This window comes from Chelonoidis abingdonii, chromosome 4 (genome assembly GCF_003597395.2).
Source record: "Chelonoidis abingdonii isolate Lonesome George chromosome 4, CheloAbing_2.0, whole genome shotgun sequence".
Classification (NCBI taxonomy): domain Eukaryota; kingdom Metazoa; phylum Chordata; order Testudines; family Testudinidae; genus Chelonoidis; species Chelonoidis abingdonii.
The window spans coordinates 74577397-74597196 of record NC_133772.1 but is presented as its reverse complement, the minus strand read 5'-3'; the positions used below and the strand labels follow the sequence as shown (position 1 = coordinate 74597196).

The window sequence follows — 19800 nt, the reverse complement described above, 5'->3', positions numbered from 1 at the left end:
GCCTGATCTATTTTTGCTGAAACTTTCCAAAAACTTGAGGAAGATACAGAATGGAAAATTTCAGCCCAATAGTTGACATTTACCAAAGTTAGAAGAAATTGGGAACAGCCTTGGTAAGAGAAGTGTCAGGCAATCTTAGCTCAAGCTGGTGCTACTAACTTTGTCTGGAATAGTTTGCCATAGAATGTTATCATTTAAAAAGGAGAGCAGAGCTGAACACATTTTTCCTGTTCATGTATTCCCAATGTTTCATGCAGTAATGAAATCCTGATATCTGTATTCTGTGTCTTCATGTTGCATTTCACTTGCCTTTTAGTTTTTCCCTGCAGGATTATAAATGCTAGAGATGGAAAACACCTGCTGCATTAGGTCACCTACCATCTCTCCCTGCCAGTCGCAAGACTGTTCCCTATTGTACATTTACTACTGTTTTTTTCCAGTCTCATTTTAAATAGTCTAAGTCAACGGGCTTTCACCATTTCTTTTAAATTATTATTCTACAGTCTAGTGCATTGCATCACGCAAGTTGTCTGATATCCAACCTAAATATTTACTTACCTTAATTTCATCTAATTATTACTAACCTCTTTATGACACACAATTATCCTCTTCTTCCTTAAAGAAGACCCTGTTTGAAAGTTAACGTATTGTTCTCTTGTCCCTATACTGTATACATTTAATTTTTAGGGCCAAATTTTTGTTTGGTGTAGTAAACTGGTTCATCAAAGCTATCCAGTTTACGCTATCTGAGGATCTGGCCCTTTCTTCCTAAATCACTTTATAGTTATAAACAAGGCTTTCAGGGTGGTTCTTTGGTTTTATTTTGTTTTTGTGCAATGACTCCCTAAATCCCTCATTGTACTTCCTTTCCTTGCTTAACCTCCCTTACCCTCTGTTCTTTCCTTGTTGATACAAAACCCAGTTGGATTTTATTAGGGCTGGTCTACACTACGCGGTAAAATCCATTTTAGATACGCAACTTCAGCTACGTGAATAACGTAGCTGAAGTCGAATATCTAAAATCGATTTACTCACCCGTCCTCACCGCGCGGGATCGATGTCCGCGGCTTGCCATGTCGATTCCGGAACTCCGTTGGGCTTGGTGGAGTTCCGGAATCGATGTAAGAGCGCTCAGGGATCGATACATTGCGTCTAGATGAGACACAATATATCGATCCCCGAGCAATCGATTTTAACACGCCGATACAGCACGTAGTCTAGACGTGGCCTTAGTCTCTCAAACGCTTTCTACTTTTTTTCTGCAGCAGATTTTCTGCACATTTTCTCACTCCAATCAATATTCCTTGGGGCATTTCACATTTGCTCAAAGTCAACTTTTCTGCTCCTGACATTCGTAGAGGAGATATTTGACTTTTCTCTCCAGGTGTTTCCTTAGCTTTTCTCTCTCTCTGATCTGCTACTGAGCTAACCAGGAGATAGGATACACCCATCACTTTAGGATCTACTGGAGGCAGTTTACCTTCTGCATTCTTTTTAACCTTCATTCCACCTCCAAAATGTGCCTGAGGAAATCTCTCTAGTGTTTCATTGCAGTGTCCATCACCATAGTTCTAAGCGTGCTTGCTAAAAGTATGAAGTTTATTAAGGTGGGTATGATGCTATGGTTTGTAGCCAATTATTTTTATTTTATTATTTAATTGTGTTATCTATTGTCATGGTTAACTCATTATTTCATATTTAATCAATGTGTAATGAATAGATTTAAGTGTATAAGGTATAGATATAAGTAGGACATGGTCATTGGAGTATAAGATCAAGACTTTTTTATGAGCGATGAGTATGTAGGCAGTATATAAGTAAAGTTAGATTTCAGCTTAGTCATACTTAGCCTCAGGCCTAAAGAGTGTTGACATATATAGATGACCCAGGAATAACTCTGTACCAGTAAAGTTGCAAGATTATTATAAAGAATGTGCCAGCTGGTGATGTTTGTGAAAATATGCCACAATGTACCTGTCTAGACACATCATTGTAACATCATGAAAAGTTTTGCTCTCACCACAGGTTACTGTGGGAACATATTTACATAGCTATTAATGAGATCCTAATGAGACTAAGGGGATCTAAGAGAACACCTCTGAGAAGAAGGATATGGCAAAATTTATGGGGTGTGGAGCTACAGATAAAGAAAAGGGGGTTGGAACCCTCATGCATATGAACAAGGCAGTAGATGTGGTCATAACACAGGACAAAAAATGGTTCCCTGATATGAGTAGGATGGTTCTCCATCAGGAACCACCCTTCTGTTGACCACCTGTTGGGAGTATGAATACAGCATTAGCTATTGTATGGACTCCCTCAGGTTTTGTATGCATGCTTGTGATTGTAACCTTAATTATCTGCTTAGTGAAATTTATAATAGAGACATAGTCATAATACTTGTGACTGTTTGTGATTGCTATATTTGTTCTTTGATTACTTCTAGTGATTCTCCTAGGTCGGGAGACTCTAAGTGTGATTCTCACCCTGTTGATCTTAAAACTGGTGCAACACAGGACATGTACTTACTCATTCATGAGGGACACTGTTGTTTAACACACAACTATTGATTATTATATCAATTCAATTTAAGTAGAGGGTAGAGGTTCCATATGTTAATAATAGTACACAGAAACATTTTCCTCTGTATCATCCAGCCCAAATAGATATTGACCAGAAAATGCTGGCAAAGAATGGCTGCTCACTGGTGTCGGCTGGCATTGTCAAAGGAGCCTAAAGGAATTAGATGACCAAATACATTTGAAATTCAATAACAAAGGCAGTGCAGCCTAACTTCTATAGGTGCCTTTGAAAATCCTTGACCCAGTCTCCGGGTTCAACCTCACAAAAACATTCCCCTTCACAATTGGCACCTTTGATGACACTTGTAGCAGAGTAGTCAAGGAATGAGTGGACCATGGTCCTCTTTCAACTTCAAAGGAGGTTTGTCTGAATGAGAGTTGAGGCATAGTCATGCAAGCTGACCCATTCAGCCTGACCGTTGTTGCACCAACTTCACCCCTGCCCTTGAGGAATTGTCAGTAATTGATAGTGTCGCTAATACCATTTGTAGTAACTGCTCTATAACTAATGAGACATAAGCATCTGTACATAGTTTCATGCACTTGAAACTATGTCACGGGTATTTTTATATTTGTACTAGGAATGGCTGAACTGGTTTGGACAAAATAAAATCCAGCCTGAATTTGAAGTCAGAACTGAACTGAGGGGCTCTAACTTTTCGCTTTCCTTTGAAAGGTTTGAAAAAGTTTAGAACTAGGAAAACTGTTGACCATGGTGATGTGCAGGTGTTGTTAGCGAGGGTCAAGAAAAGACAAGTTGATACATTTCTTGTTTTATAGCACGGACAAGGCTGTAGCAAATTGACAAAAATATTAAACTGAAAATAACAGCTGTTTAAACCCACAATAGCATAACCTTGTTATGTATGAGCCCCCCTAGCCCTGCTCCATCAACAGATCTATTTCTGAGATAATACAACCTAGTACATACACTTACAGTAGCTCTTTACAAACATTAACTGTATTTGAGGTCTATTAGGCAGTAGAACAGTCTCCTAAGGGAAGTGGTGGAGGTCCCAATGCATGGGGAAACTTAAAATTAGACTGACAAAGACCTGGTAAATATACATTAGGGAGCAATCCTGTACTGACTGGGAGATGGACTCAATGATGTAATAAGTCTTTTCCATCTCTAACTTTTATGAAATAATTATGGGGATTGCAGTTGAATGCAGTTACTTCCTCAGCCTAGGCATATAACTGGATTCTCTCCTTTAGAATCCCTCTCATAATCATGCCTATTGCTGCTGCTTTAGCAAGTATACTGCCCCTTTCAAAAACAAGCAAACTTGCAAGTGCAGCTGTAATGTGTAAAAATTCTGATTTGCCTCTATTTCAACAGGGAGTCTTGGGCAGTCAATTTGCCTAGTTTAAGGAAAACATGCCAATTAGTTCCTCTTATATAGTTTCTGCTTGATAGAAAAACATCTGAATAGTCCTGGTGAAAGAGAGACTGTGTTGGTCCCATAAAGAAAAGGATTCATGTGTTCTTCATCTTTCCACATTCATCCAATTGATCATACGAGTGAAACCTCAGCAGTTTTAGTGGTCCCACAGCCAAATGACATGTTTATTTCAGACCCAAACTGGAGCAAGGTTAGAAGACCCGTTCAGCTTAATGTTCAAAATGTCTGGTAAGAAGCAGAATCTCCCTATCTCAAAATCCTTCCTCCCACGAACACAGTTACCATCCTAGAACCCTTTTACTTTCCTGATGAATATGGGGAAAGAGAATCTTAGCCTAGTACAGTCCTTTACACACTCCACTCCCTAGCATATCCACTTGCAATTTATGTATAATAAAAACCCTTAGTAGTTGTGCATTTTCAAAACATAATACAAATGCACGTTTAAGAAATAACTTTCTCTGAGAGGCCATTACTGCCTTTCAGATCTTGAAGGCTGCATGAGGAACAGAGTCACTAAAGAGGCTGTGTTCTGTTGACCTATACTGAATTTCCTAGCTCTTTTGAAGGGTTTCTCTTAGCCACACCTGTACTGTGAAGATGAGTACAAAGCTTGCTTGCTGCATTCCTTTTCACACTAGTAGGACTAAGAAGGAAACTCAGACACAGCTGCTGAGAGAATGAAAATCTCTGAAGGATTGAAATATTGATGAAACTGTCCCACTCACCCTATCGTTATTGGCAGTCAAAAAACTGGAACCAGTGTAAATATCAGAATCATGTTCACAGGCAAAGGAGGCCCAAAGTTGAGGCACAGCTGAACAGCTAAAGGTTCCAGGGACTTTAATAAATGTACTGAATCTTTCAGTGATCCAAGAGACACATGTAATAGTTATGCTTTATAGCTTTAAAATATTTTTTCTGTGTCGAGTTAAAGATCATAAATGGGACTGTGACCTTAAAAAAGGCAAATTAAAAAGAATCTGCTACTAATAATCTCTTAGAGAACTAAACAGATTGTAAAAATCTGATTTGACCATCAATGCTTTTACTCACCGCAGTGATGAACCTACACTGGTCAGTCTTGTTTTAGTTTAGTAAGTTTTGCTCTGTTTCTCAAACAACATAGCAAAGGTGCCCTGTATGTTTTATCAACCAAGTTGTTTTCACTACAAAGACAAATGTGTGAAAGAAAGATCCAGACCTGTAATTTGAAGAAGTCAGTTTTTGATAATTGACCCTTCTCCCCCTCTTCTGAAAGAAAGAAAAGGCATAACATCAAAGATGAATGCAAGAGCCTCTGTAAAATCAATCTTTCAACAGGGGAAAGAGCGTCAATAATTGTATTTATGTTGATAGGAGTCAGATATCACCTCTATAATTAGGTTGGGGTTTGGGGGCAGGGGCAAGAGGAGTTTGGATTTATTTTCTTCCAAAACTCACTTTCCATGTTGATAAGTGACTGGTCCAGATGAGTTTAGGTAAGAGTTAGAACCTAACAGGAGGATCAACTATATTTAGGGAGAGGAAAGTTTTGTAGGCTGGAAATCAAGAGAAGGAGCTCTAGAGATAGCACATCTGTCTGGTTTGTATGTTTTGTAGATGGCTCTAGTTTTTGTCATTTAGTTTTCTAAACTGGATAAACTGATTGTGATCAGAGGCTCTGATGGGATCTTAGTGATTGTTTTGGTTGCATAAGAATCCTGTAAAAGTAACTTGAGACTCCAGAAGATATTTTGTCCCTGTCAAGGTTTTTTCTCCCACTTTGAACTTTAGAGTACAAATGTGGGGACCTGCATGAACACTTCTAAGCTTTATTACTAGCTTAGATCTGGTAACACTGCCACCAGGCAGAAATTCAGTGTCTGGTGCACTCCCTGTCCCCCCCAACTTTCCCCTCCCTTGGTTGCCTTGAGAGGTTTCACCAATTCCCTGGGTGAACACAGATCCAAACCCCTTGGATCTTAAAAAAAGGAGGAATTAACCATCCCCCCTCCTTTTCCCCCACCAATCCCTTGTGAGTCCAGACCCAATCCTCTTGGATCTTAAAACAAGGAAAAATCAATCAGGTTCTTAAAAAGAAAGCTTTTAATTAAAGAAAGAAAGATAAAAATCATCTTTGTAAAATCAGGATGGAAAATGGTTTACAGGGTAATCAGATTCCTATAGACCAGAGGGATCCCCCCACCAGCCTTATGTTCAAAGTTACAGCAAACAGAGATAAAAATCCTTCCAGCAAAAAGAACCATTTACAAGTTGAGAAAACAAACATAAGACTAACTCGCCTTGCCTGGCTGATTACTTACAAGTATGAAACATGAGAGACTGATTTAGAAAGATTTGGAGAGCCTGGATGTACGTCTGGTCCCCCTTAGTCCCAAGAGCGAACAACGGACAAAAAAAAAGAACAAAGACTTCCCTCCACCAAGATTTGAAAGTATCTTGTCCCCCTATTGGTCCTCTGGTCAGGTGTCAGCCAAGTTTACTGAGTTTCTTAACACTTTACAGGTAAAAGAGACATTAACCCTTAACTATCTGTTTATGACAGTCCCAATTGCACATTATCATGGAGTGATCATATGTGGCAGAGGGCAAAATAGACGTAGAATCATAAGACTGGAAGGGACCTCGAGAGGTGTTCTAGTCCAGTCTCCTGCATTCAAGGTGGGATTAAGTATTATTTAGACCATCCCTAACAGATGTTTGTCTAAACTTCTCTTAAAAATCTCCAATGATGGAGATTTCACAACCTCCATAGACAATTTATTCCAGTGCTTAACCAACCTGACAGGAAGGTTTTCCTAATGTCCAACCTAAACTGCCCTTGGTGCAATTTAAGTCTGTTGTTTCTTACCTTATCTTTAGAGACATCTATTCTTATAATATGGACCTCTCCAGAGACTGAATGAGACTGGTGGCCAAGTGGCTATGGTTTGAGAATTGCTGCTAACAATCATTTTATTCTAAACCATCTTTTATTAAATTCCATTCCTTCATATGCAGTTAATTTGAGGCAGAAATAATAAATTATAATGGAAAGTCTCTTTCATATAGAACCTCTTATTCAGAACAATCCCAGAACTTTTAAGTATAAGATGTGAATTCCTCAAATCATCTTGATGGTTACAGTTGTTTGACAACACACACCAGAACAATGCTTAGGACAGGAAGTATAGAATGCTTTAGTCATCTGTAACTAGACAGATAAGTTTAGTGCAGCAGGTTGTGATTGTCCACACTGGAACTTGACCAGGACACTGGTGCTTCCTTACAGAAAGTTCTATGGGATATTTAATGATCACAAGTAGCAAACCTAGCTTCTTGAGAATCACTGAGCCTACTAATACCATGGTGGAGTATTGGTTTGGTCCTGATTTGGAAAGAGCATCTGTTGTTCCCATTGTTTAGATAGTGTCATTGATGTTTGTGGTTTAAGGAAATTAGCTTCTTCCTTAAGGGGTTTACAGACAGTGATAGTGGTAATTCTGGGTAGTGTGGTTGGGAAAGGAATTGAAACATAAAAACAAAGAGAGTTGGAACAGTTATGCTCAGCACGTCTTGTTCCAAGATTTTTAATACAAATCATTTGTTAAAATTGGAGTGTGAGCTAAATTAGGGATTGATGTGTGAGCTAAATTAGGGTTGGTTGGTCAGTGGTAGCAGGCTATATTTTCAATCTTCTGAATCAGTTCTTCTGTTTTCCCATCCAAATGCAAAGCAGATCCAGCCCAGTTTAAGTTGAATGATCTGGTGAGCCCACAGTCCAGAGTTTCATGGTTGTAGAGTTCACTTACGAACAGTGCATCTTTATTCAGTATTTCCATATAATCAGTGGGATTATTTCTGAAAGGTGAGGAATTGATTGCCCTGAATATGGCAGTCCTCTAGTCCGAGCAGTAATAGCAGTGCCAGAGGCAGTTTCCCCATTCTGCCCAACCAAAAAGGTCTGAACCCTGTCGAGGAAGCACCAGTTAAAACTGTGGGAAGATAATTCCATCTTTGTGCCCATTCAATCACCATTTATTTTTCGGTCCTTGACCCAATGCTACCAACAAGGCGTTTGACTAAAGCTAATTATGAAGGTTATATTTGTGATGTGGGCATGTGTATGCTGAGACCACCTCATTTCACATATATCATTGACTAGCTATCTCTGTCTGGGATTGATAGCACTTACTGCTGGCCAGAGTTGGATTCAAACCCTTAATCTAGAAGGCTCAGTATCTCAATACCACTCCTCTGAGCCATCCAGTCTAAACACAGTCATAACACCAAAAAATATTCACATCTCTTGAAAAGTTTTTTTTCTTTGTTTCTAGGTATCCCTTCCTCTGATTCCTGAATTGAATAATATATAGTGTAATCTTCTGGAAAAGACCGGGTTTTAAATAATAAAAGATCTACCTGCACAACCTTGCTTGAATGCTGAACCTAAACAGAGGAACCCAGTAAAACATCACTGGCTGAGCAGAGTCTTCCAAAAGAGTGAACCTCAATGTGAATGGTGCTCCACAGCTAGGATTTCTACACCCCAGATGCTCAAAGGCTAATGCACCGATGAAGGGCCACTTCTTAACCAATATACAGTACTACAATTCTATTCTGTTGGCTGCATGGCATCATATTATTGAAGTACACTGTGCTGATAACTTCAAACTCATGTCACATCACTGAACTATTTCTGTAGAAGAATAGATTTCATTGAGAAACAGAGAATTATCAAGCACACCTGGAACCATAATGTCTTATGTCTATCAGTTCAAACCCTGCTTGACTCACTAATGTTTTTTTCACCTCATCAAAAATCTGTCTCTTTATACCAATAATCACTCATCTTTGGATATTTGTTTCTCATCTCAAGATTGATAGGAAGGGGCTGCTTTTAAAAATCATTTATATGTAGTGTAGCAGTGGATTTAAAATATTGCCTAGGTCCCTTTGAGCCTTTTTACTAGCCTAATGAATCTCTCTCTGAACGTTGTTCCTCTCACAACTGCCAGGCCATGGCCCTAGGCTTCTAAAGCATTTAGCACCCTCCTTTTATCCTAAATAAAATAAGATCTCTGGCTCTGGTATTCCTTGAAAGTAATAATCCAGATTAATTCAAGCTTCTGTAGGAGTGTGGAAACAGTTTCCCATTCGACCTGCAACTAAATCTAGAGACTTTCCCCCACAGAAAATACACACACACACATACACACCACACACACAGAGTACGTAGAATGCCTCGAAGAAACTGTAGCTAACCACCTTATTAGTATTCCTCCCTCCTCTGTGTTTCACTTGCAGCAACAGAGGGCTGAGCAAAATGCAGCAGAACAGGGACAGAGACAGAGCTGGCAATCATCTCAATGCAGGCTGCTGAATGTAGGGGTGGGGGGATGCAGCAAAGCAAGATTAATAACCTTGCCGTAATCCTGTGCACTCTGGAAGGAGATACCTCTGGTGACGGAGCCATTCTTGTCTTGATTAATTGGACTGAGTGATTGAGTGGCTGGCAATCCACCTGGTTTGGAGGGGACCCCTGTGTTTTGCTGTTCTTTGAATCCTCTACCCATCTGAGAAGGTAATAGTGAGACATACCATCTGCAGCACACACAGCAGCTATTGGAGGCTACTACTGACAGTTTGCACTACAGTTTTTGGTGAGCAAGAAGCCAGGTATCATGTACACTGGAGATTAATATATCCAGGGCACTCAATTTCACAGTCTGGTCCCTCAGCCACCTCCTCCCACCAAACACCCTTTTCCAATTGCCTTTGAGTTCTGGGCTCACTTTTGACACAGTCTTTTGGACACATTTTGCTGGGAATGGAAGATCAGTAAATGGAACCTTTGAAAACTAATCATTTTGCTCCTATGTGACTTGAAAAAATAAACAGAAAAAGAATTCAAGTCCATCTGGAGGAATTTTTAATTTCCTTTGGAGAAGTTTTAGGAGGGACCATCTAAAAGGTAAGTCCAGGGGCTTGCCTGCCCTTTCTTCCTCCTTATGTTGTTTATGCTCGATTTGTTTCATATCGAAAGAAGCTAAAAGGTGAGTATGGTGCATCTATAGTGCATGGTGACACAGTGTAGATGTGTTGTGGACTCTGTGCTTGTCATTTGCAAACCCCCCCCCCACGCGCCTCTCTTTGATCCAGAGTGTTGAGAAATGTTGGTAAAATAGCATGTGAAAGCTTTTTCTAGTTTCAAAGTCCAAAGAAATTCTCTCTCATACACGCACAAAAAGCCCACGCAATAACTTCAATGGGAGTCTCTGTATTTTCACAAATCATGGTGGTTTTTTTTTGTCCTCTATGCATTTCAGTCTGCTCTGAAGCAATGAATATGCGAATACAGAAAGCTGCTCCTGCTGCTGTTAGCTGGAGCAGATGACAGAACAGAAATTGTTGAGGATTTGTGGACCACTCTGTTATGTGGAGTTTCTCTGCTATTGCTTCTCATTAACTTATTGAATGCATCTTGCACTGTTTTAAGGCTACAGCATTTGCAAAATATTTGGGGCCATATCTCTAATCCTTCCAAATCAGATTAAAGTGCCAATCACAAATGGTTTCTTATCGCCTCTCATTTATTTGGATGGGAGGGGGGACACAAGAGGGAGGTTTAAGGTGGGATCAGGGATACAAGTGTTCTAAGTAACTGCCTTGTCCAGCATGTTTTATTGTAGGGTAATGTTTCCTAGGATCTATTAAACCACTTGGCATTTGAGATATTCAGGATCTGAACCTAGAGCCCCCCACAGGTTATTTTCTTCAGGAATGCTGAGACTGTTGTAGCCATTCCCATCTTCCAATTATTTAATGAAAGTAAAATACTATTGTATCACAGTAGCATCAGGGATCCTGCACTTGAAGGCGTTTTATTGCTGCATTGACAGCACTTAGCTTTCCCAAAGAGGTGAGAGATCCATTTGTAAATACATTTCTGAGATGCCTGGTTCCCCAAGTGGAATTGCTAGGGACTTATTCCTTCTCAATTATATGAATATAAATGACTAATACTGAAAGACATGGTATCTATTTGATGGAATTATCTACAGCTGGCTAGCTGTTCTAGAAAGGCACAGGTATAAATGTGGCAATACTGAATAGGCAGAGATAGAGGGGTGCTGAAGCATATATGTATGTATATATAACGTAGTTTACAATGCATAAGACCGCCGAAGACACATCCTATTTGATGTGGCCTTTTTATTTGCTCCATTATGTATGAAGAAATGTAATGAGGCTTTTTTTGAATGAGTATTGCATTGTAAAACTAAACACTTAATGAAAAGGCCTCTGCTACAGAGTAATTGAATAATCTCGTATTATTACATCTTGCCTGTCAATCAGTCTCTGGCTGTATTTGTGGCTGTTCTCATATACCAGCTTGATAGAGGGATTAAACAAGGAAAGCTGGTTATAGCTGTGTTTCCCCTTGTTTTCTGCAAGTGATATTCCATCCCGCAGCAATGTTACTGTATAGGAATATGACAGGCAAATCTGTCTCTGGACACAGTATAACTTACCATTTATTTCCTCCCACTATACTTCTCTTGGACCCTCCTCATCTTCACATGAGATATATGGATTGCGATTGCTTTTACATTTACGTTGTCTCGGGGAGGATTTTAAACACAATCCTATGGGAATCTCCAAGACTCTTTTCTTTTGAAAAGGGAACTAAGGTAAAAGAGGCTTCAGATGGAGAGAAAGTTAGGGGGTGGATAACATTTCCAGTTTGTATGAAAAACTTTCGTATTCTGGAGGATGGAGGACACACAAGATGCCCTAGCCACTCTGGTAGGGCGCAAATTATCCTCAACTCAGCAGGCCAACAATGGGAATTGAAGGGTTGCCATCAGTTCAGTTGATTGGACGGTAACAATGCAGCCTAACCATAGCAAGATCAATAGAGAGAAGGGTGCACTTCTCTTTGAGTTTGGATGATGTTTGTGTTTGGTGCGTGAGGCCAATATTTTCTGTTTTGTTTTGTTTTTGTTGGATGGTTAAGCAGTAAAGATAATTTGTAGCCAACAAACTAATGTAAAAGTTATTCTTGAAGTTTGTAGATTAGCAAAGTTACTCAGAAAGAATGCTTCATTTTAATTATCTGTTTACTTCTTGACCAATTTAGATTCCTTTCATGGACTTGGTTGCTAATTTCCTAAATGTAATGTTCCATAGGCATTTTCTTCTGTATTTTAACTCTGATAACTCTATAGGATGGATGTTAAAGTTATTGAAACAGTATTAATTATCCTTATGGCACAGAGGAAGCAGATAACATTTAGTATTGCCAGATTTCATGACAAGCTAGTTTATCTAGGATCTGACTTAAGCAGCAGCTTGGAGTGTGTGGGAAAGTGGAATAGAAAAATGTACAATTAAAACAACTATTTAAATGAAAATATGAAATGTCTCAATTGTACAAGGTTCCCATTTTATCCCAGTTCATGGCTGGACTTGGAGATATTATTTTTTGCAATCCAGAAATATGGAGAATTCCATAGTTAATGCTGTTTTCCATGTACTGTTTGACGGATTATAAAAGCTCACCGTTCTCCATAGTGTATGTATCAGCATGTTGCTATTGGAAGGTCCGTAAGAGTCCTTAAACCAAATGAATGTAGCGCCACAGTAGAAGCTTCCCAGCAGAAATGTAGGTACAGTGAGATTATCAAAGACTGAATTGCCTAAATATTATTTTAAGAATATGTGGAAGATAAAAGGAACATTCAAATTTCTTCCCTATTTAGTTCCAGTCAGTTGAACAGCTCCTCTCTCTCTTTCTCTCTCATTGCTGAAGTCAGCCAACCAGGCAGAATGATCCTCCAGCACATGTTTCTATGTTTTTAAGACCCTGGATGCTTTACACATGAATTCTTCCTTTCCTCAGAAACAAGCTGGGCTGACAACTGGCAAGTGAGCTTAGACACTCTATACCGGCCAAAAAGGAAGAAAAAAGAAAAAAACAATATCCTTCCAGCAATTCCAGGACTTGAACAAAAAGTAAAAGCTGTGTAGGCTGACGATGCACAGTTTTGATTGTTGAGTCATCATATTAGTCTGGAATATTATGTTGTATTAAAGTGCTAACATTGGGGCCAGTTTTATGGCTATTATGGCTACAATATTTTAGTATAGAGCAGAGTAGTTTAGCAGTAAACATGTACCCTGGATTGAAGAAAATGCACTTTCCTAGTGGCAGATGATTTTGCAGGTACTCTGTGACTGTTTACCCCTTTAGAAATAACCTCATGCCTAGAGCCAAAGGTGGCTTGTGAAATTAGAATAAGGAGGAGGGCAAGAGAGGATGTGGAGTTACTTGGTCTTCACTGGAGCACCTAGTAATAAAAGACCAACCATGAGTTTCAACTGCTGTAACAAGTTAGCCATCTGAAACCTTTTATTTAATATAAATATTATCATAAATTAAATGTATCATGAACTCAACACTGTTTAAAAACAAAAAAAACATAGAAGAAACTGCAACCTCTACTCTACAGCCTGCAGTTTCAGTGCCATCATACCAGTCTCTGTCTTCCCTTCAGCAGATGCCCAAAATAAAGTTTATTAGGAAGACTGAAGAATCTGCTAGCCCCTAGAGAGGACAGTTCTTTCAGGCCATCATCCAGGTTACCTGGGAGGCAGCTGATGTGCAATGTCTTGTATGTCTCCTGGAAGAAGGCTTTATTTCTTGACTTTCTTTAGGTTCATTTTTAGTCAAGGTGAAATAAAAACACACTGACATAATCCATTTAAAAAAATGATACTGTGGCCCAGGATCACTGCTGTACCAGTATACAGGATAGACTTTTCTGCATGTGTGACTGCATGTAACCTGCTCAACAGTGTCATCTATTGGCATGTGACATTTTTATTTTCTGGAGTCAACTTTCATTGTTCTGTGTTACTAACACAATTTTCTTATATTTGTAGTTTCTTCTACTATGTCATTGATCATATTTTGTGTGAGATCACATTGACCTTGCCAGCTGGGAGGAATGGAACATCCAGTGTTTGTGGGCTGGTCTACGCTAGGGGGGGGTTATTGATCTAAGATACGCAACTTCAGCTACGTGAATAGCATAGCTGAAGTCGAAGTATCTTAGATCAAGTTACCTCGGGTCCTCACAGCGCGGGATTGACGTCCGCGGCTCCCTGTGTCGACTCCACTACTGCCGCTCGCTCTGGTGGAATTCCGGAGTTGACAGGAGCTCGTTCGGGGATCGATTTATCACGTCTAGATGAGACGCGATATATTGATCCCCAAGAAATCGATTGCTACCCACCGATACGGCCAGTAGTGAAGACGTACCCTGTGACACATCATGACCTGTTCCCTTAGTTTGTTCAGTTTGTATCTAAAAAGTTTTCATGTTAGTAGAAAAGCCTCTGGGTGGTTTGTTTGTGGGGATTGAATCTGGAACATATGATCTGAACACATAGTCTGTCTGAGCTAAAAGACACAGCACTGTTACCTGAAAGGCTATATAGACTCAACCTCTGTATGGGTCAACTGCTAGAGAAGGATAGAAAGCCACACTGTAAGCATGGATTATACTTACATATTTAGCCACTAATGTCTCCAGATCTTAGTGAAGAGATAATTTAGAAAACTTCTGCAGGGGAAGTTACAAGATATAGCACTGGGGCTTCATGTTTGTTATTTCACTGTAGAGTTCACTTTTATATATACCCACTGCAATTTAAAATATAATCAAGGTTGTGAAAATAAGATCAGATAACTCCTGGAGATTAGTGAAACAAACCAAGATGAAACAGTCTCACAGAGGGATCTGAAGGAATGGAAAGCTTGCCTGGTGAGCAGGAGAAAGGAGCTGTTCCAGACACAGGGGTCAGCATGCTAAAGCTGCAGAGATGTGAGGCAGGAGGACATGGGGGAAGCGATTAGAGAAAGGTGGGGAAAGTGCAGAAGAGGATGAATATTGTGGAAGACAGAGGGTTGGAGAAGGCATCAGGGGTTACTCGAAGTAGAGGGTTGGGAGTGAGAGAAGGAAGATATGATAGAGAGACAAAGGGAGTATAAGGAGTAAGGCAGGGAGGAGGTCAGTATAGTAAGCACAGGCAGAGCCCTGCAGGGCTGTGAAGATGAGAAGTTTGAATTTAATTTAGGAGGATTGGGAGGAAGATAGAGTATTGGGTGTCAAAACAGCAGCTAGAAGCAATGGATTCTGGATACAATGGAGCTTGGAGAAGCAGTCCCCAGGATGAAACTAAAACAGGTGGAATAGATGGATCCTTTCACATTTATATGTTTGACTTGAGTGTCCAAATACTATATCTGGAAGTCCTATTTGGACTGACACTTCGAAAATCTGCCTCACAGAAGAAATATGGAGACCCTTCTATAAAAGCAAGGAATTCATGTCAGTGGGTATTTTAGTTCATTTTTGAAAACCCAATCATTTGATACTCTAATCTCTTAAGAAGTTTGTGCGGCTGAAGTAACCCCCAGAGCATTTGGGTTGTACAATGTTTTTTATGCAATCACACACCCATCTTTAAGTGAAGACTGAAGCCAAAGCTAAAATCTGTAAGGGCTTCTTAGAGAGTTGGTAGCGAAAGGCGTCCATAAATATGCCATATATTATCTGTCCTAGTGTATATAAAGAAACCTTGCTATTTGTCTTAATTGGACTACTTAATACAGACCTTGGAAGCCAAACAGAAAATACCGTGTGCTCTTTTCCAATTCTGCATGGTTTATATTGAGGCTGATCTGTATGCATATTTCTTTTTCTTTTTTTTTTTTTTAATGCTACTGAAATTTCAAGACTGTTCTACTTTTTCTGCAGAAGCCTTTGGCCACAATTACCTAATCATAGCAGTGCTTTTCAGATGCAGCTCTTGTTCTTGTGTATCATACAGAAGATACAGTGTCTGTCTTTGGAGTTTAATGGAGAACAAAAAGGTCTCAGCATAGACGGAATTGCACTAGTCCTACCACACTCCGTCCTGTCATACAACCACCACATGTTTTGGCCAAGCAGTAAGTCAGAGAGGGACAGAGTGTAGTTTATCTTGCCAGGCTTTTCCTTTCCTCTTTTGTCATAGATATTTGTGGATTGCTGCAGTAACCTGCTCTTATTCTGCAGGAGGTCACAGCCTTTCCAAACTGTAAAAAGATCGCTAAGAATCAGAATTCCCTGGCGATGAGTTTTGTAGTGTAAGCAGCTTTACCCAATCCTGAGAAGAGTGATGGGGCAGAGAGGTAACTGAGCAACTTCTTATACTATAAATACTTGGCTTGGCAATGCCTCCTTAAGAGTCTTAGACTGTCTAAAAGAATCTCTTAATCTGTGCTTTAATACTTACATCTTGTTCCTGAGGTGGGCAAGGAAGTAGGGTCTCTCTCTTTGTTCATTTAATTTAACACAGAGGTTCCACGCTTGCCTTCAAACCTCTGGAGTCTTTTGAGCCTCCTTTTTTTTTCGTGAGCTTGAACTGGGATAAGTTTTTCCTTTCATTGAAACTTTGGAAGTCTTGGATCTTCCCCTAACCTTGGAGACCAACTATCTTTCCTTTTCTACATAGAGATAAACATTTTGGCTCCTAAGTGGGTCTACATAATTTCTGTAAAGGCAACTGAAGGCCAAGCAAGTAAACATTCCCTGTCTTGAAGTCTCCATGTGAAATATTCATTTAACACAGGAGATCTCTATGTCTCTATAGAGCATAGGTGATGGAACTGGGGGTCCTGGGGGTGCTGCCACACCTCCTGGCTTGAAATGGTTTCCATCATATACAGGGTTTACAGTTTGGCTCAATGGCTTTCTGCACCCTAACTATAAAAGTTGTTCCAGCACCCCTGCTTAGAGAGAACTTATTGTTCAGAGAAGAAGTTGAGGAATAGAAAGCAGTCACCTTGTTTCCACATGAATTTTAGTCAAACTCGCCCTGTAGTACTTCTCCAGCTCCACAATTTTTGTTCTTTACAATCCTAACTTCCAACAAAAATACTAATTATGATGTGAGCCTCATAAGGTCCAGAGATTGTTCTGTTTGGATAGAATTTTAATTGAATCTTTTGATCAGCAAACTTGGACTGGACTTCTCCACTGCCAGACTTGTGTGACTATCCTGCACATGTCCATAAGCACAGTTCGAAATAGCCCTTATTGTCCATGGGCAACAGCTCCACCAGGTGAGCCAGGCAGAGTTTGCTGTTGGTTACCCCCAGAACATGTGGTGAAACTGTCTTGCCAGGAGGTCACCTTTTGTTCCTTGTTACAGTGGAAGATAAAGAGAGGAAGATTTAGGAACAGAATTTTATAATCAAAATGATAGTTTTGAGGATCAAGGGCTATTGAAAACAGGTAAGAATACTATCCCGTGATGGGCACTGATGTAGTTCTCATTGCGGGGAATTATTTCTGTGTTTTGTAGCGAGGTAGAGAAGAGAGTGGCTCATCATAGTTAGAAAGTCAGGGTTGCTGCAAAGCCAGTGGTATTAATTAGTAAAATGCCCGTCATCTAGGATGGATTTTAAGCAGTAATTCCTCTTCCAGGGATTCTGTCCGGATGAAATTCATATGTTTAAAAATAACAATATCCTTCCTTTTATCACAAATTACACCCTACATTATTAAGACTGAAATAACTTTGAAAATATAATTTACTTCCGAACATTAATGTTGTTTTGTTTTTCCTTTTTGGTTTCATTCACCACAAACAGTGAGGCTACAGTGGCGACTCGCTGGGCTGGATCCTCAGGTAATTTAAATAGGCACGTAGTTCCATTGGAGCCAAGGCAGTTTGCACTAGCTGAGGATCCTCCTCCCAGTGTGTAGCCAGTTTTTATTATGATCTTATTTGTATTGCAAAACTCTGTCTGGAACAGGGAATTGACACAGCACTCTACAAATATATGGGCAATCTTGCAAACTTTTACTATCTGACTTGGGCCCATTGATGTTAATGAGTTAAGCCTGGTAGTTAGCAGTACAACCAGTAGTAAAGACAAGGTCTTTGGGCCAAAGAATGTCTTAAATCTAAAGCCCTGATTTTACATTTAATTTAATGGGACTGCACAGATGCCCAGACCCATAAGGAACTTTTTAGGATAATAGTCCTAAAGATCAGAATTTACTGCCACTAAATCATTTTTGGTTGGTTGGTGTGCTTTTTTTTTTTTTTTTTTTTTTTGCCACTGATAACAATGGAATTGGGATTTGTGTAGCACCGTGCCCTTATGTTTGAATTTCTAAGACTACAGGGGAAGTTTTAAAATAGGGGGAATACTTTAACTGGTTTATTTTCTTAAAGAAAAAATACGAACTTGTCTATTTGCATATTAGGATATTTGTCAAAGCTTTTTTTAAGGATAAATATCTTATGTTTTGGGACCTAAGCTTTGACTTTCTGCATTGTCCTTTTAATGTTCCCATTTTCTTTCCATGGTCTGGGATAGCTGGTGAATGTGGAGCTCAAAGGGAAAAGTGAAGTGATATATGTGGGGACAAAGGTGCTTGTGGATGAAACCACACCTCCCTCCCATATAACAGATTGGAGGTCTGTTGAAATTCATTGTCTCTTTATACTCCTGTGACTCTTCTTGTCTTCCCCAAAAGCCTCTGTGAAAGTAACACATATCAGTCTCTTGTCCCGCTCCTTCACATAACTAAACCTTTCCCTGCCCCACTCATGTGTCCTGAGAGCTAAGATCTATATTGCTTCCGATAAATATGAATCTCCTTTAATTCTAGCATGAGTGGCCTGTGCTTTTGAAGCAGGAGGATCTATGCTTTGTCCCTGCTGCTTCCAAGAAGATGCAAGTAGCCATGGTGTGAAGCCCTAGCTAGCCATAGATTTGATACAGGATGATTATGCACATACCCTGTAGTTCATGTTCCTTGCCCTCGTATGTTTCATGTGTTGTACAGTGTAGTGTGGTAAGGAACCTATTGATATGTACAGGATGCAGACTACTTAGTCAAGATATTATATAGCTTTTTTGTTTTTATTTTTTCCCCAAAGCATGTCAATGGTTCCAGCTACACACAGCTAGATAGCCTCCAGGACATAAGTGGCAAAGCTGTACTTTTTTTTTTTAATTTCCCTACTCTTAAAATTCATACTAGTTCTGATTAATTTATTTTCTCTGCATTATTGTAACAAACAGCTTTAATAACATTTCATTATGCATATAATGCCTTAAGTGCTTTATACAATGAAGAAATGTTTTTCTTGCTAGAGCTTTGAATATCTACTTGCAGGAGTTCTGCAAGCTGTAATCATTTTTGAATTTGTTCTTGAATAGCTTTTAAAATTTATTCTTTCATGAAACAAAACAGTACTTCTGGCCTGAGATCATGCTGTCAACCTGGCAGAGTCAAAATAGGGGAAGGAGCACCATAAGGCCAACACATTGCTCTCTTTGTGGGCAGGTAAGGATCAGGGATTCAGGTAGTATCTCAATCTAATGCTTATTAAATGGCTAATGTTTAAACCATTCTCTTCTTCTCAGTCCCATTCCCCACAACCTTCTTCCAAGACCCCTTTTACCCTTGATAAGGACTCTGCTCCTTCTACCAGGTCTCAACTCTCTCTCTCTTCTCCTGGATGCTTAGCTCAGTTTGCTTCCCAGCTTTCTCACAATATCTCCCCATCCATCTGGTTCATGTTTGCACCCCTTACCCTTCTTATTCAGGCCTCCAGTTCATCCTTTTATGTTCAAATATGCTTTGTTCTGGGTAGTCGCCCCTTTAATATCTAAGGCCTGGTGCCACCATTTCAGTCCTTGCATGATAGAATACCGGTCAGCTCCAGGAGCAAGAGGACTGGAATTGCAAAGGGTG

The 19800-nt window shown here is 39.7% G+C and overlaps 1 protein-coding gene across 3 annotated transcripts in view; it reads left to right on the top strand.

The window, feature by feature from the left end:
* The first annotated feature begins 9354 nt into the window (after positions 1 to 9354).
* LRRC4C (leucine rich repeat containing 4C) overlaps positions 9355 to 19800 on the top strand; it is a 933364-nt gene continuing 922918 nt past the window's right edge. For all 3 annotated transcript variants that reach the window (XR_004375621.1, XM_032794464.2, XM_032794453.2), the window contains exon 1: positions 9355 to 9944. The gene's annotated coding sequence lies outside the window, so the exon portion shown is untranslated. The remainder of the gene's footprint in view (positions 9945 to 19800) is intronic.